The following is an 18,767-nucleotide window of genomic DNA, read 5'->3' on the forward strand; positions in this document are numbered from 1 at the left end:
CATCAGCCAGGAAGCTGAACATGGGACATACTTGGACATTCCAGCATGACAATAATCCAAAACACAATGCCAAGTCGACCTGTCATTGGCTACAGCAGAATAAAGTGAAGGTTCTGGAGTGGCAATCTCAGTCTCCTGACCTCAATATCATTGAGCCACTCTGGGGAGATCTCAAATGTGCAGTTCATGCAAGACAGCCCAATAACTTACAGGAACTGTAGGCTTTTTGCCAAAAGGAATGGCAGCTTTACCATCTGAGAAGATAAAGAGCCTCAACCACAAACAGCTGTCATTAATGTTAAAGGGGGCAATACACGGTATTAAGAACTGGGGTATGTAAACTTTTGACCAGGGTCATTTGGGTAGTTTATGTTGCCATTATGATTTAAAAAGAGTAAACACAGTTGATTGATAATAAATGGCTTCAGCCAAACACTAATCATGAGTGAAAGAAAAGTTTTTGTGTTATCATTCATATTCTCTGAAAAATGGCCAAGAAATCATAAAGGGTGTGTAAACTTATGAGCACAACTGTATGTAGCTGTACCCCCGTAAGGGCTGCTAAGTGTTGTGGCCCACCTGTCACTATGCCTGGCTGGCGTTCACCTCTCCGACACATCAAAAAGAAAAACAGTCCATGTGCTTGTTTTTATGTTTTATTGAGGGTTTTGAACTTGGATGGGGTATAGAAAGTATGGGATGCCCAATGGAATTTTGCAGAACTTGCTAGGGCAACTATATGCACTCAGGTATATACACTCCATTTCACCTCCTGCACATTGCTTCCTTTCTAATGTTCACTCCTCTCTCTTCCTGCACATCGCTTCCTCACTAATGTTCATTCCTCTCTCGTCCTGAACATCGCTCCCTCTCTAATATTCATTCCTCTCCCGTCCTGCACATCGCTTCCTCTCTAATGTTCATTCCTCTCTCCTCCTGCACATCGCTTCCTCTCTAATGTTCATTCCCCTTTCCTCCTGCACATCGCTTCCTCTCTAATGTTCAGGCACAGCTAGAACAAAGTGGATAGGCCAGACACTGGCTCCACCAGGCCTTAGCAATTGCCCTTTGCAGGCAGGGGCCATGGACCCCTATAGTGTAGCAAAATAGAAAGTCTCTGATACTAGCTGTCCTACATGCAACTACTGAGCCCAGTGGGCCATCTTCAGGCCCTGCCAGCCCCCCTGGCTGCAGCTGCCCTTCTCCACTGCCCATGACACTGTATTATATATACTACACGGACTGCACTATATACTCTGAACTGTATTATATATACTACACGGACTGCACTATATACTCTGAACTGTATTATCCTGCCTTTGGCCAAACATGGCTGTCACAGCACATCACACTGTGATTGGCTAAAGCATACAGGTCAGGTGCATGTTTCAGCCAGCAGCAGTCAATGCGCTGCAATCTCGAAGTGCATTATGGGGCGCTCCTCAACGGGAGTGCCCCATAATGCACTTGAGCTCTCCGTGAGCGCTCTATATGTTCGTTTGTTCTACGAACAAGCGAACATTGGAACCATCCCCATTGATGGAGCTTAGCCTTGAAATCAGGGAAGACAGCAGCAAAGTTAGACTAGTATCAAAGAGTCACACAAGAGATGGCTTTTTAACTAGCATAAGGTAATAGTGGATACCCTATGCTGTGTGCATTCACTTAGGTTTTGTACCTTCACAAATCTAAAATGAAGGCAGATTTGCGATATTTACAAGTCTTCCCACCATAAAAAGTTAAATAAGAAAATATCTGGAACATGTGGTATCATATTTCCCATTCATTTCAATGAACATTTGGTTATGTAAATGGTTAAAAAAAATGAAACAGTTTTTCTATAATGGAAAAACATTGATATGTTACCGGAAATGACTATGAAGCACTCTCTTTCTAATTAGTAGAATCATGTGGGTTCCATGCCCCAAATCCCTGAAACTCAAGAGATAGTAATTACTCTAAATTTTAGGAACAGTCAGTGCTGTATAGAGATATTCAAACGAGTTGTTTAGTACTTGGAAAACAGATTACGCTTGACTCCTGCTCTCATAATTATAATGATCTATTTCGTGAATTACAATGGGCACACTCATCGGGGCAGATCTTGCATAAAATATATCCATGTAACCAATATTTCCCTGAATTTCTGAGCAAACTTAGAGCCCTTTTCATATGTTGCCATCTACCCTTAACTATACACATACATTTTATGACTAGGCTTAGTTTCCAGATAACCAGATCCCATTTTATGAAGATGTCCTGTTAAACCCTTGACATACGAAGAGATCATGCTCTACAATGGAGACATTTCCAGCTTGCTTGGAGAAATTTGCAAATAACAACATGCACATTGGTATAATTAAAAAGATGTATTAATATTCCTTTTGTTGTTCATAAAGCAAATTTGCCTAGCCCATGATTAGACATTTAAGGACTTTCTTTGTTATACAGAAATGTAGATATCTGTTTGGCAAGATGACTTTGCAATAGTAAAGATATTTTTTCTTGTCTTTCCAGATAAGGACAGTTTATGGATTTTTTTCTAAACAGAAGGCATATGCGCTGTTTGCTTTAGATGCTGGAGATCTTTTACCTTCCACACTAGCTTGGACATTTTGTTTTTTGTGTGAAAGGGTACATTGGTATTACCATAAGTGCCTGTGTAGACAGGCTTTAGGCTTGTGTCAATAGCTTCAGTTAGACATCAGTATGAGAAGCTTCTGAGATCATTTAAAATTGTTTGGGAATACAAAACGTGTTTGACGTGAACAAAAGCCTATTGACATGGGACCTTACTGTGCCCTTGCCAAACAATACTGTTTGGTGTGGTGCCATCTTGAGCAGCACCAATCAGTGTTTAGAAAGTGAAATACACATTTCTTTGTCCAGATACTGAAAAAAAAAAATTGAAAACAACTTCTGAAATTATATTAACATGTTAAAGTTTATATGGGATTTTAGTAAGGACATGTACATATACTTTAAACACAGAAGCCTTTTTTAAAAAGGAGGCTTTTTTTTTTTTTTACTACAAAAACTATTGATTGGGTGTGCTTGTATTTCTGCTACTTGCCTGCCTAACACACCTAACCTTCTTCTATTCTTATCCTCCCAACAAAACACAAGAAATTGATTATTAAGGAGGGCTTTATATGGGTTCTTGGGGGCCAAGATCGTGTACACTAAATTGCAAACCCCTGTTCCAAAATCTTTTGATTCTAGGGCAATTCTACTAGATGTGCATAAGTGTGCCCACCACTTTGTAACTCCTGAAGCATGGTTCAGGTGCCCCTCCCCAACTTTTCCAATCTGTGGAGCACCATATACCAAACAGTAGTACAATATACAGTAGTTATTTTTGTTAACTGAGGTGTTCAGGGAGCCATATGTGGCCGTGTACAATGTTTGGGACCTTTTATTGCTTTTACAGGGTTTTCTATATCACCTTTCCAAGTTAGAGTTATGTGTCAGGGGCTTTGGAAGTTAAGTCTGGGATTTGTTATATGTTCTCATAAGTGAGGAGGTATCCATAGAACAATGTTTATCCCTAGCAGGGCTATTTGGGAAGTTTCAATATCAATTCACAGTGGGGCATTTGTGGTTGCATGGTAGGAGGTAAAAGAGGGGTAGGTGTTGATAGCATGTGGGAAAGCCAAGACCCCTTTGGTTTGGGTTGGCATAATATTTTTTGAGAGACCCTTGGTCTGGAGTAGCTCCATATGAACTTCAAACAGTAACAGTATGTGGATTGAAAGTGTTCTAAAAGAGTGTAGTAGTTTGGAAATTAGTGTATTTTTCAATGCTGATATTCTGATGAGCTACAATATCTGATATCTCATACAAGACTCTAAAGTTGACTTGGAGGAGGGTGGAATACTTGGTTGTGTAGAGGGCTTCATTGGTGGTGGGAGGAAAATACCCAAGCAAGGGATTTGGACCACTTCCCATCTGTAGGGAAAGTTTTTGTTATGGTTTCTGACTTGGGTTTCTGTTTATGTGACATTTATGGGGCAGTGATTTGGAGTGGTTAATGCAGAAACCTGCAGAGAATAATGCATATTGGTTTAAGGCTTTTAATAAGGTTCAGAAGCAAGATGGTAGGATTGGAGAGGGTAGGAACCACTTAATTTGCAAAGAGGCAAGAGTTTATGCTGATATTTAGCTACTTCTATACCCTGCATGCGAGGTTTTGAACTGATTGCCAATACTAGGGGCTCCATTGCTAAAGTGAACAGAAGTGTTGAAAGGGAACACCCCTGTCTCGTGCCTCTTAGTATAGGGAAAACTGGGGAGCAAAATCCACCATATAGGACAAAAGCCCTGGGGCCACCATATAGGGATCTGATCCATTTAAAAATGCTGCGGCTGAATGCCCATTTGACCAGAAGAGAAACAAAGTATGGCCAGGAGAAGCTATCAATGGCTTTTTAATATCTAGAGATAACAGAAAAGCAGGCAATTTGCATTTTTTATGCTAAATGGATTAAATGTAGAATAGGCATTATGTTGTTGCATGTGTGGCATAAAGGCAGTTTGCTCCTTCACTTTCAGGCTGGGAATTCCTTGTGATAAGGGGTCATTGCTGTACACTTCCATGAAATTCATTAAAGTAAACCTGTACTAAAATGAATGATGACTGCTATTTCTGAAAATGCTAATTGTTTGTCTTTGGCTTCCATGCTTTTGTGATGTAGTCAAAGTTCCTGGTTAGCATGATTCTTCTGGGTAGGAACGAAATAGAAGAGCAGGGCGCTGAGGTTAGTACTTAGCATTAATAACTTTACTAAAATGCAGCACACTTACGTATAAATAATCACCAATCCGCCACACAGTATATGGGACATCAAGACACAGGGCAGCTGAGGCATAGTGTCTGCCGAGCATGCAGCAATGTGAGACACCAGAGTGCCAAAACCAGCCTGTGATGTGGGATAGACCGGTGGTGTCTCTAGGGATGACAGCTGTCAAAATGCCTGGATGATTCATAATACGTTTCAAGGGGGTCCACCCTTCTCTTAAAAATTTTATTTAAAAATGAGGGCGGAGTCCCTGATCGGAGTAGGCTAATCTACTGATGTGATTCTTTTGGCCCATGTGGATAAATGTACCTTTCAATCCTTCAAATTACATTTGGTAAGAATTTTGATATTTATTGGGTGTTAATTCACCATTCTAAGAATTGATCAGTGAGCAATATTTTTCTCTCTTTTTTTTATCTATAACTTAGAATATCGTTGTCACGTACCAAGTATCAGAGCCCAACCGTAGAAGGAGACCTCTCTTACAGCCCTGGCTCGGGAACCACTGGGGTTGCAACAGTGGTACGAGAGCGCAATGAGGTAGGAGCCGTGGTAGCTGATACAGATGAGTAGAGATGTTCCACCAGAAGGACTAGACTGTAGAAGTAGTTGGAGGCAGTGGTTACGGGTGTGGTCAGCGACCCCTGAATCTAGGCGGAGACTGGATCAGGAACAGACTGAAGCAGAGTGAGACAAGCCGGGTCAGCATGGGTAATGGGTAGTTAATTCAACAGGCAAAGAGTAGTCAGCAGACAGGCAGTGGTTTGGCAATAGAAGATCAACAGGTTCAGATATAGCAGAGTCAAGGTCAGAAGAGGAGAAGGCAGCAGTGGTCAAACGGAGCAGGGTCAGGTAATTACAGCAGGTACAGGATCAGACTCAGGTAAAGCTGCAGATCAGACAGCACTGTACTAGAGCAGCTGCTGTCATTTTAAAGGGTCACTCGCGCCAAGCCGAGTTAACACGCATGCACATCTGTGTTTCCGCGCATGTGCGTCTGCCGCGTGTCTCTGTGCACGTACACACCTGCACATTCTCGTAGCAACATATGTGCGCATGCCTGAGTATCTGCTGTGCCACAGGGTATCCTTGACAATCATAATATACTGTAGTACTGGGGTTAATGGTACTGTCACTAATTTAATATAATTCTCCTCTTGTGCCACTGGTAATATGTTTTTGGTCACCAGCAATATGTTATAGTGAGAGCCCACCTGAATGTAACTGCCTGTCTGGGGAGTAGAGGTATAATACAGTGGGCTATCACTGACCATCTTACTGTATTTGTTTACTTAAAGTGGAGTAAACGCCTATAGTAAGGTTTACCTATAGGTACAGTAAATATCTCCTAAGATGGCAACATTACCATCTTGATTTAAAGAAATTGAGACTGATTATTTTTTTAGTCATGTATTAATAAAAGTTAACATTTTTTTAATGAAAATATGGTGTTGTACCTTCAAAATCCAATATACTGTAGCTTTCTTGCATTAGGGTCTTATATCTTTTCTTTGGTGTAATTGCAGGTATGTGATACCAGTGAACCCTGGTTGGGGGCCTTTTACCTGAGGTTCCTCTCCTATATTTTCAATTGCATTTTTATTATTGCTTGGCATTACCCTTAGCCCTTGTACACACATCAGCCCTTGTACACACCTATGGAAAATGTCCGATCGGACAGTGTTGTCAGATAATCCGACCGTGTCTGGGCTCCATCTGACTTTTTCCGTCGGAATGTCCGACCAACAAAGTTTGAGAGCTGGATATAAAATTTTCCAACAACATGATCCGACCGGACTTTGTCCGATCGTTTGTAGAGAATTCTGATCGGACAAAGTGCCACGCATGCTCATATCAAATTACGAGACCAAAGCTATTGGCTACTAGCCGCAACGTAGTCCTGTCACAACAACCGAACGTCATCATGTTCTGAACGATCTGATTTTCCGACAACTTTGTGTATATGCAACACCAGTTTCGGACAAAATCCGTTGGAAAAAATCTGACGGATTTTGTTGTCGGAATGTCGAATCGTGTGTACAAGGGCTAAGTGTTCTGCTCTTCTATTTCTTTCCTGCTCATTAGGAGATCCTACCCAAATCTAGGACAGGAGCTGCAGGGGTGAACCACATTATTATTTCCCATCTATTCATCCTTCTCTTCATAATGCGGCTTCCACTACAGACTTTGTACTTGCTGCTTCTACACATCCTAGAGGAGCGCTATATGTATTGTGTATTTTATACACTTTATTATGTTTCTTCTGGGTCAATGACAAAGACTCACAATACATGTTACAATCTGATAATAAGTATTCTGTGCAATCAACTATGCTATATGAGGACTCACCTAATTTGTATATTTGTATATAATTAGTATCCAATCAGGCAGACACTTGCACTACATACTTACAGGAGAATGTACAATCACAGCACTTTGCTCAGTATATTTTTCCTTTAACCACTTCATACCCCACCCATAGTAATATGACGTCCACAGGAGTGTTCTCCTATTCTGGGCGGGCGTCATATGACGTCCTGGGCTTCCCGGGCCGTCTAGGGGGCGTGTGCCCGCCGCATCACTCGGGAGCTGGTGAGTGTGCCCGGCAGCCGCAATGTCCGACAGGTACCCATGATTTCCCAATAGCAGAGCAGGACCTTGGATCCACGTCCTGTCAGGGGAGAGGAGACCAATCGTGTGTTCCCAGTACAGAGGAACACTGATCAGTCTCCTCCCCTTGTGAGTCCCCTCCCCCTACAGTTAGAATCACTCCCTAGATAACACATTTAACCCTTGATCGCCCCCTAGTGTTAACCCCTTCCCAGCCAGTGACATGTATACAGTAATCAGTGCATTCTTATAGCACCGATCGCTGAATAAATGTGAATGGTCCCAAAATAGTGTTAAAAGTGTCGTATGTGTCTGCCGCAATCACGATAAAAATCGCAGATCACCGCCATTACTAGTAAAAAAAAAAAAAAAGAAAATAATAAAAATGCCATTAAAACTATCCCCTATTTTGTTGAGGCTATAACTTTTGCACAAACCGATCAATATACGCTTATTTTACCAAAAACATGTAGAAGAATATATATCGGCCTAAACTGAGGAAAACATTATTTTTTTATTTATTATAGCAAAAAGTAAAAAAAAATTGTGTTTTTTTTCAAAACTGTCAATCTTCTTTTGTTTATAAAAATCGCAGAGGTGATCAAATACCTTCATTTGGGTGCAATGTTGCATGACCGTGCAATTGTCATTCAAAATGCGACAGCGCTGAAAACTGAAAATTGCCCTGGGCAGGAAAATGAAACTGCCCTTAAGTGGTTAAACTGGTCTGGACCTTTGTTGTTCCACTGTGAAATAAATAACCTAGAATATGCTTACAACACTTTCATTGTTACACAGCTAGGCGTTGTTTCTATATATTCTGTCCATATACACTATATTGTCCAAAGTACTGGGACACCTGCCTTTACACGCACATGAACTTCAATGGTATCCCAGTCTTCGTTTGTAGGGTTCAATATCGAGTTGGCCCACCCTTTGCAGCTATAACAGCTTCAACTCTTCTGGGAAGGCTGTCCACAAGGTTTAGTTTAGTGTGTCTATGGCAGGCATATGCAATTAGTGGACCTCCAGCTGTTGCAGAACTACAAGTCCCATGAGGCATAGCAAGACTCTGACAGCTACAAGCATGACACCCAGAGGCAAAGGCATGATGGGACTTGTAGTTTTGCAACAGGTGGAGGTCCGCTAATTGCATATCCCTGGTCTATGGGAATGTTTGACCATTCATCCAGAAATGCATTTCTGAGGTCAGGCACTGATGTGAATGAGAAGGCCTGGCTTCATCCCATAGATGTTCTTTTGGGTTGAGATCAGGACTCCTGGCAGGCCAGTCAAGTTCCTCCACCCCAAACTCGCTCATCCATGATGAATCTTCCTTTGTGCACTGGTGCGCAGTCATGTTGGAACAGGAAAGGACATCTCCATACTGTTCCCACAAAGTTGGGTGCACAAAATTGTCCAAATTGTCTTGGTATGCTGAGGCCTTAAGAGTTCCCTTCACTGGAACTAAGGAGACAAGCCCAATCCCTGAAAAACAACCCCACACCATAATCCCCCTCCACCAAATGATTTTGACCAGTGCACAAAGCAAGGTCTATAAAGACATGGACGAACGAGTTTGGAGTGGAGAAATGCATACACGTAGAATCATTATCCTAGATCTGCTGCCTTTATTAATGCTGACTTAAATACTTCCATCATGTAGGAACAGGGGTAAAAATATTTCCCATCTTGCTTTGAAAAGGAAGTGCCCCTTATCTACCCAACCATAAAAACAACCATTCATGCTATTATTAGTTAACTTTAGGCTGCCAATAAAATGAAAGTATATAACAAAAATTTTTGGAACGCCAAGAAACCATGGCTTAGTTGTCTTAATTCTTGGGAATTTGATGTTCACAGAAAATACATCAGTGTTTTATTAAAACAGAAGTTATTTGTCATCACTTCCATCACAAATCCAATGGACAAGGAGGACTTCTCATTGAAGGCATGACATTTTTTAAACTGAGTACCCCAAATTAAAGCAAAACTCCAGTGCAATGTCAAAACTACCCTTGCAGTAGAATACAGCTTTACAAAAATGGCTTTATAAATAAACCTAGCAATATCACCACATAGTAAGCAACATAAATTGTTAATGACTGTTAAGGATTCTCTTAGTTTATTTAAAACATTTGTCACAGAAATGGCAGCCACGTCCACCAAGCAGTGTACTTGTGCTCCATGGTTACAGACAGTCTACTTATTTTACAATAGATAAACATCATTACAACACTACAGTGACATATGTTTAATGTACAGTAATTTTTCCACAGATTTATCATCATTGCATCAGTACATTAACCTTAGAATACAATTCACTTATGTGTCAGTGCTGGTGATTATTAGAAACCTCTGCAAGTACAGAAACATTATGACCAAAAGTAGGTGTTTTAGTGTATATCTGTATTCAGTGGAAGCTGGGGCTCCAATTTTCTTGAGGGGGAGCGGGAAACAAACCCCCCCACCCCCGAGTCCGCACTTACCCCATCGAGGTTGCGGTGTTCCTTTAGAATGCGCCAAGCCTCTGGCGCATGTCTTGAATGAGGTTGGCCTACTGCCAGTATGTGAGCTCCTTGTCCGGATCCACGCCGGTGTGGTGGGACGGGCTGCATTCTAGCTGCTCCTGGGTGAAGTACCAGTGGCCTGAATGTGCCATGTCTGAATGTGGAGAGGATGTTCATGTCCGGGTTGCCTATTCTGATAGAGCACTGGCTTCTCCTCCCGGCCAATCTGATCTTAAGACCCATCTCCAGTCCTGATTGGCCGGGAAGAGAATCTGGAAGATAATAGTGAATATTGATTCGTTAATGTCACAAGTGGGTTGGCTCAAGCCCAACCTTTTTCATACCAATTAGAGCCTCAGGCTCTACCCAGATAGCAAGGATAATTTGCCACAGCAGTGTTGAACTGAAAGTCTGTTAACTTGCTGCACATTTTCACTGGCAAGTTGTACACTTGCAGAGCACTTGAAGCACAAGTTCTAGTTGATACTTTTCCAATTTGTAGTAAATTTGCATGGCAAGACTCTAGCAAGAGCAAAGTTGCAGTGGTGAGTCTACAGCAAGAGCTCTGCAAATCTACAGCATAAAAATTCAGTCACAGTGCCCCCTGTGGTGGGATGACTATTCCACAACATAACTGAACCAGAACTTGCAGCAGACTTGCAGAATGTTTGCAAAGAAAGTTGATCTGGAGTCATGCAATGCGGACTTGCTGCAGTTGTGCATTAAACTTGTAAAGTCTGGCAAGTCTAGCAACAGCTTAGTAAGTCATTTTCAAACGTGCACCACAATTGCTTGCTATCTATGTAATCATGTGCTTCAAAAAAAAGAAAGAAGAAAACTCATAGAAATCTATGCGTCCAGTGTCCCATATGGAGATTAGGGGGGCGGGCCCCTGCGCCCGTAATGGACAGGCCACCACTGCTTGTATTACTTGCAGACCTAGGTAGTACAGTTCTTCTACTGCTTCCCTTGTGTGCACTTTGGCAGTGGCGTAGCGTGGGTTGTCAGCGCCCAGGGCAAGGCAAGTAATTGGCGCCCCCTTGCGACCACCACACTACACTGACCACTATACTACACTACACTGACCACTATATTATACTACACTACACTGACTACTATACTATACTACACTACACTGACCACTATACTATACTAACCACTATACTATACTACACTGACCACTATACTACACTACACTGACCACTATACTATACTACACTGACCACTATACTATACTAACCACTACACTATAATACACAGACCACTATACTATACTATACTGACCACTATACTACACTGACCACTATACTACACTACACTGACCACTATACTATACTACACTGATCACTATACTATACTAACCACTATACTATACTACACTGACCACTATACTATACTATACTGACCACTATACTATACTATACTGACCACTATACTACACTGACCACTATACTATACTACACTGACCATTATACTATACCACACTGACCACTATACTATATACCAGTGATGGCGAACCTTGGCACCCCAGATGTTTTGGAACTACATTTCCCATGATGCCCATGCACTCTGAAGTGTGGCTGAGCATCATGGGAAATGTAGTTCCAAAACATCTGGGATGCCAAGGTTCGCCATCACTGCTATATACTATACTACACTGACCATTATACTATACTGAAACAGCAAATTCTCCTGCGCTCTGGTTTCTTGGTCTTTGAAATGTGATATATACAGTTTGAAATGGTGTAGTCACTAGGTCTTGCAGCCCTCCTTTAGAACATTGGGTGTTCAAATACTAGAGAGAAAAAATACAAAAGAGGGGAAGGCGCACTGACCTAGTGCATTACCATAAAACAGCTTTATTTAAAATTAAATCAAATAGCAAAATGGCTACTCACAAACAAGTATTGATCAAAGGCAGAAAGGGGGTCACTCCCGAAACGCATTTCCGTAGAGGTATTTACCAATTCCTTGGACATCTGGTCTGGATTCGCCAAACGTTTGGTGCGATGGATCTATTTGTACTGATTTTGCCTTTGATCAATACTTGTTTGTGAGTAGCCATTTTGCTATTTGATTTAATTTTAAATAAAGCTGTTTTATGGTAATGCACCAGGTCAGTGCGCCTTCCCCTCTTTTGTATTTTGCATTATACTATACTGACCACTATACTATACCACACTGACCACTATACTATATACTATACTACACTACGGAGGACACAGGAAGTTAAAATTAGAAGGAGTCAGCCATACTATACTACACTGACCACTATACTATACTATACCACACTGACCACTATACTATATACTATACTACACTGACCACTATACTATATACTATACTACACTGACCACTATACTATACTACACTACACTGACCACTATACTATACTACATGGAAAATGAAAATATGGGTAGGTGATAATGACAAGCAGAAGGCACCGACATCCCTGTACATAAATGTAAAGAAAGGGAAATTTTGCGGGACTTTATGGGTGCCAGAGAAAAAAATATAATAAATCAATAAATAATTTCAATCCATAACGGGTATAAAAGATTACACAATTTTTATTGTTACATATAAGACATGATAAAAGGTCACTGGGAATGAGGGTCACTTACTTCCATCAGTAAAAACAATGATGGAAAAAAGAGGGGAATGCCTAGACTACAGACAGAGAAAATGTTGTAATGAATCACTGCAAAAGGTAACATGAATGGATTTGTAGTCTGGTATATACAATGTAAATCAATATAAAAAGAGAAACACTACTATTTTAATCATTTTTTTCTTACCTTTACAAATTTTTGCACTACACTTTTGGCTAGATTTCAGCCATAAAACTCCATTGTGAGCCTTAAATGGCGCATTTCCCATGTGCAATACCCATGGACGGTTTTCTCGTGATTTGACTTTGAGGCGCAGACGAAAGATCTTCATTTGGGTGAGCGATAGATGATGGGCTTTGTAGTTGACAGCTTATTTTATTGTATCATTACCATTCTCATTTCTGTATTGTACCCTCAGTCCATGCAATGGTTTTCATTTGTTTTGTTTTGGTTCTATGCAGTGTTACATCTAGACTGTCTTTAAAATATCCCCTGATGAGCCCAGATCGGCAAAACATGTCGGGACAATCACTCTACTGTTTTCTTTGAGTGATTATATTTTGTCATCTATTTTAAACTTTAGCTGTATCCTTGTACATGTGCACATAACTTTTATTAAACCTTTTATCATGTCTTATATGTAACAATAAAAATCGTGTAATCTTTTATACCCATTATGGATTGAAATTATTTATTTATTTATTATATTTAATTTTTTTCTCTAGCACCCATAAAGTCCCGACAAAATTTCCCTTTCTTTACATATACTATACTACACTGACCACTATACTATACTATACTACACTGACCACTATACTATACTACACTAACCACAATACTATACTACACTGACCACTATACTATACTATACCACACTGATCACTATACTATACTATACCATACTGACCAATATACTATACTACACTGACCACTATACTATACTACACTACACTGGCCTGCCTACAGTCTGTATCTCCCTCTCTCTCCCCCATCCCCCTGCCAGTACCACGACTCTCAGAAGAGAGTCTCACTAAACTTCCTGTCCTGCCCTGCATCGGTCCGGAGATAGGAGAAGACAGCGGCGGCTCAGTTTTGCTTCTCTGCCTTGCGCTCTAGCTGCCATGTTCAGTGTCCTGCCGGTGGACTGTGATTGGGCATATGGGGGTCATGTGTGGAGGTGGGACTTCAGGAGCAATCTCAGACAAGCCAGCCCTACGCCTCACATGACCCCCATACGCCCAATCACAGGGCGCCGGCCGGACACTGAGCATGGTGGCCGGAGCACGGGGGACACAGGAAGTTAAAATTAGGAGGAGTCAGCCAGTAGTGACCCATACTGGCGCCCCCCTAAATGTCGCGCCTGGGGCCATGGCACCCCCTGCACCCCTCGCGCTACGCCACTGCACTTTGGTAATCCCTAGCAAAGACATAGTTAACTGCTAGACATATTCCAGTTTATGAGATGGAAGAGAAGGTTGAAATTGATTTTTCAGATAAACAGAAGCTAATAGTAAATTGATACACATATACATGTCCTGTTAAAAGATAAAAAAAAAAAAAAAAAATCACCATTAATTACACTTTGATGTAAGTGGGTATGGTTCTGGGTTTTCTACATGTCTATCTGGAGAGGTGCATACTAAATAAAAGATAAGGAACTTTATTATCATTGAAGCTTCAAGTATACATTGTGGCAAAAGATACTGTAGAGTAGAAGACCTCAGTCTGAGTGCACATAGGTGTGTGGGAAGATATTAGCCTCTTTCCTATTCTGTTCACTCTGATTCACAATTACACTGCACACTCATTTCCTTTACAACATTCTATTAGCATTCCTGTGATAAGATTACGTAGGTACTGCACCTTCTATTTCACTTTTGGCTTCGTAACAAAGGCAACAAAAATAACCATGTGAGCTAAACAATTTCTATGATTGACACAGGGAAATCTTTCATTAAAGTGTACCTAAACCCCAAAACAAAAATAATTATATAGCAATTTGCCAGTCCTTAAATTTGATCGCTGCATTAGTTATCATTTGTCAATTTTTTTCCCCTTTATTTTCACCTAGTAATTCTGTCAGTTAGCCCTTGTACACACGTTCAGACATTCCGACTGAAAATGTCCGATCGGACCATGTTGTCGGATAATCCGACCGTGTGTGGGCTTCATCTGGCTTTTTCCGTCGGAATGTCTGACCAACAAAGTTTGAGAGCTGGATATAAACATTTTCCGACAACATGATCCGATCAAACTTTGTGCAATCGTTTGTAGAGAATTCCGATCGGACAAAGTGCCATGCATGCTCAGATCAAATTCCTAGACCAACGCTATTGGCTACTAGCCTGAACGTAGTCCCATCGTTACTAAATAATGTCATCACATTACGAACAATCGGATTTTCCGACAACTTTGTCCGACCGTGTGTATGCAACACCAGTTTCGGACAAAATCCGACGGATTTTGTTGTCGAAATGTCCGACCGTGTGTACAAGGGCTTACACTTTTTCTGTCCTACAGTGTTAACACTCACTTAACAGACTTTCCGCCCTTGCAGAGACCACATATCCATGCAATAGATATCCTAAATTCGGCCTACTTTTTAATTTGGTGTACTCGGAAGGCGGCCCCACTAGAGAGTTTGTTAAGGAAATATAATGATAAGATATTGTACTGTTACATTAACCTGGATCCTCTAAAGTCTCTAATCTAAAAGAGCTGATTGTCAGATACACAACAGTCTTTGGGATCATGCTGATGCTAGTCATAGATCTCCCTTTCTTCCACATCTGTCAGTAGATTTATTACCTTTAATGTTTGTGGTCATCCTGGCCAATGTTGATATAACCCTGTATGTCTACCGCAGTCTTTCTGATGTTAAAGAAAATCTAAAGGTATCTCTTAAGACAAAACATAATTTCAAGTTGTAAAGCACTGCACAAACTGTAGGCGCTATATAAATCCTGTACAATAATAATATAATGATTTGAGGTTTGTAATTACGAGCAAGCCAGTTTAACTCCTTCCTACCACCACCTGCCAGCCCTTTAAGAGCTTCTAAATGCCGTGGTTGGCATTCAGGTCATGTGACTGTTTTTATTGGCTGCCACAGCGGTCACATGATTGGAAAGCCCCCGATCACAAGTATGCATTGGGATCTTTCCGGTCCCCACCAGTGACTGTGCTGAATGCACAAGCCACACCCCCTCAGCACAGAAAAGTGTTTACATGGGGCTGTATATACATGATCCATGTTGGCGGGAAGAGGTTATAAAATTTACACCAAAGCTTTAAGATCTTATAGCCCCAAATAAAGCAAAAAACAAAATAAGATCCTCCTGGGGCGTTACTAAGTAAATTTAAAATGTATTCCCTGCACTGCTACTCTTTTCTGGCAACTTCTATTTACAGCACTGGTCTTTATTAGTGTATGCAGCTTTCCTGCCACCTGTTCTTGATTTAATTCCTTCAGATCCACACTATAGCCGAATGACGGCTACAACGCGGATCTGCTTTGCTGGGCGTACGTCTATTGATGCCCTCCCCCTTGCAGCCTTGCCACGCCCCCCTGAGGCACTTGCTGTGATCACCCGAGTCAATGAGACTTGGGTGATCACAGATCCAAGTAAGGGTCCTTATCACGTGATCAACTGTCAGCCAATGCCAGCTGATCATGTGATGTAAACAGAGGATCGGTAATCGTGTTTTTTTTCTTCTCACACTGACAGCGTGAGGAGAAAAAAAGCCGATCACCGGTTTCAGTTTGCAGGGACATCGGTGCCGAAGAGAAACAACATATTATGTGCCCACCAGTAACTCCTGCCAGTGCCACAAATCAGTGCCCATCAATCAGTGCCCACATTACTTAAGTGCCAGCAATCAGTGCCACCTATCAGTGCCCACAAATGCCACCTATAAATGCCAACCAGTGGTGCCAATCAGTGCCTCATCAGTGCCACCAGCAGTGCTGCCCATCAGTGTCATCTACCAGTGCTGATCAGTGCCTATCATTGCCACCCATCAGTGCCACCCATTAGTGCCCTTCAGTGCCACCTATCAATGCCCATCAGTGCCACCCATCAGTGCCCACTAGTGCCGCCTATTAGTCCCCATCAGTGTTACCTTATCAGTGCCCATCAATGCAGCCTATTGGTGCCCATCAGTGCAGCCTATCAGTGCCCATCAGTGTAGACTCATCAGCGTACATCAATGAAGGACAAAAAAAATACCTGTTTTTAAAATGTATTAACAAAATATAAAACGGTTTTGTATTTTTTTTTTTATCTGAAAAATGTCATTTAAGTACAGTGTTGTATGACCGCGCAATTGTCATTCAAAGAGTGACAGCTCTAAAAGCTGAAAATTGGTCTGGGCAGGAAGGGGGTTCAGGTGCCCAGTAAAGTCGTTAAGCATACTTTATGTTCATGTCAAGTCCAAATTTTTTTTTTATAGTTTTGGATGAAATAGGGATGGATTAGAACCCTAGTCTGGTTTTTACTGCTATCTAAAGCTTTGTTAAGGAGATCTCCCCTCAATACCTGTCCTTTTGACAATATTTAGTGTCCCAGCAAGAAAATAACATTTTGGCTAGACAATTACACTATTGTTACAACTGACCCTTTCACACAGAGAAGTCAAAATTTTGCTACAGGGCCCCAAAAATTGCAGTTACGCCTCTGACTGCAAGTTACATTTCAGTCAGTTGAGTCATTTTGAAATAGTGTATTAGGAGGCATAATGAAAGGACTTTAAAGGGAATTTAAACCTTATGCCAGCCTATGTATACAATAATACATTTCACTTAAAGCAGGGCTCCACCCAAAAGTGGAAGCTTAGCTTGTTTGCATCCTCCCCTTGCACTGCCACATTTGGCACTTTTTGGGGGGGAGGGGAGAACAGGTGCCTGGTACCCGCTCCCAATTCCTGGTAAGATGACCGCATCTGTGTGTGTCCCAGAAGATGATGGGACCATTCAGAAAGCGCAGCATGACATGCGCAGTAGGAAACCCATACTTGCAATGCTGGCGCCCACACCTAAAGCCAATGGTCGAATTGGCTTGGGGTGCCGACATTGCAGACAGGTAAGTCTCCTTATATTAAAAGTTAGCTTCTACAGTATTTGTAGCTGCTCACTTTTATTTTTTTTACAGGCTGGAACTCCGCTTTAACAATGTTTTCCCTAACTAAGGGTGGATTCATACCGCTCCTCTGCCTTTTTGCTAAAGTGCCACTAACTCGTGGTTTTTGTGCTGGTTACCTGTGTTTTCCTATGGATTTCTATGAGATCCTGCAGTTTTGGTGTGGTTTCAGAGAGCAGAAACCTAATGCAGCCACCACATCTAAGGACTGGTAAGCTTCAACATATAATTTTGTTCCTGGGTTGAGTTTTCCTCTAAGTATTGTGGTTTAAATAATATGTACCAAAAAGCAACTAATTAGTTGTACAACTAAGCCCTATCCGATGGAACGCGTTAGCGGGGTGTGTCAGATGGGAGTAGATTAAGCTGAAGCCAGCCTCTGTACCTTTGTTACCATGGTTTTTATAGATAGCGTGTGACCCCGTTCCTATACTAGGAGTCTCTGCTTACTGTCTATTGCTCTAGTTCAGGTGGAGGAGAGAGTTTAGGACAGGACTGGTACATTAACTGTTTTATTGTCATTTTAATAGTTAATAATAATAGTTTAAAATAGTTTAAAACAAAGGTCCATCCACTTTAACCTTTGTGTGTGTGATTTTCATTCTCTAACAATTTCCATAAGAGACATCTAAAATTCTTTTTAGTTGTCGACACTGTCAACTAGTACCACTTCTTGGAGACGGAGATCCACATTTCTACTGCTTCAACAGTAAAGAACCCTTATCTCAATCTAAGCTTAGACCTCTTTTCTTCCAACCTCTAATTGTGGCTGCGTGTCCTCTTCAGGGACCTTAGAGTAAACAGTGTATTACAGTTACTGAAGTCACGTTTGATAAGTTTATAAAATGAAATCATATTTCCCTTTTAAGCGCCTCTTCTCCAGAATGAATAACTGCAATCTATGTGATCAATCCTTATATCTGAGGTCCTCTACCCCCTTATTATAGTGCCTTGCAAAAGTATTCACCCCCCCCCCCCCCCCCTTGGCTTTTTACCTATTTTGTTACATTACAGCCTTTAGTTCAATGTTTTTTTTAATCTGAATTATATGTGATGGATCAGAAGACAATAGTGTAAGTCAGTGAAGTAAAATTAGAA

The 18,767-nt window shown here is 41.3% G+C and overlaps 1 long non-coding RNA gene across 1 annotated transcript in view; it reads left to right on the forward strand.

The window, feature by feature from the left end:
• LOC143941858 (uncharacterized) overlaps positions 1–18,767 on the forward strand; it is a 66,332-nt gene that overhangs the window by 19,748 nt on the left and 27,817 nt on the right. The window contains exon 2 of the long non-coding RNA XR_013264488.1: positions 5,228–5,339. This is a non-coding gene — a long non-coding RNA (uncharacterized LOC143941858). The remainder of the gene's footprint in view (positions 1–5,227; positions 5,340–18,767) is intronic.

Source organism: Lithobates pipiens, unplaced genomic scaffold, assembly GCF_037356315.1.
Source record: "Lithobates pipiens isolate NorthernLeopardFrog02 unplaced genomic scaffold, aLitPip1_a1.2 Scaffold_10, whole genome shotgun sequence".
NCBI lineage: Eukaryota > Metazoa > Chordata > Amphibia > Anura > Ranidae > Lithobates > Lithobates pipiens.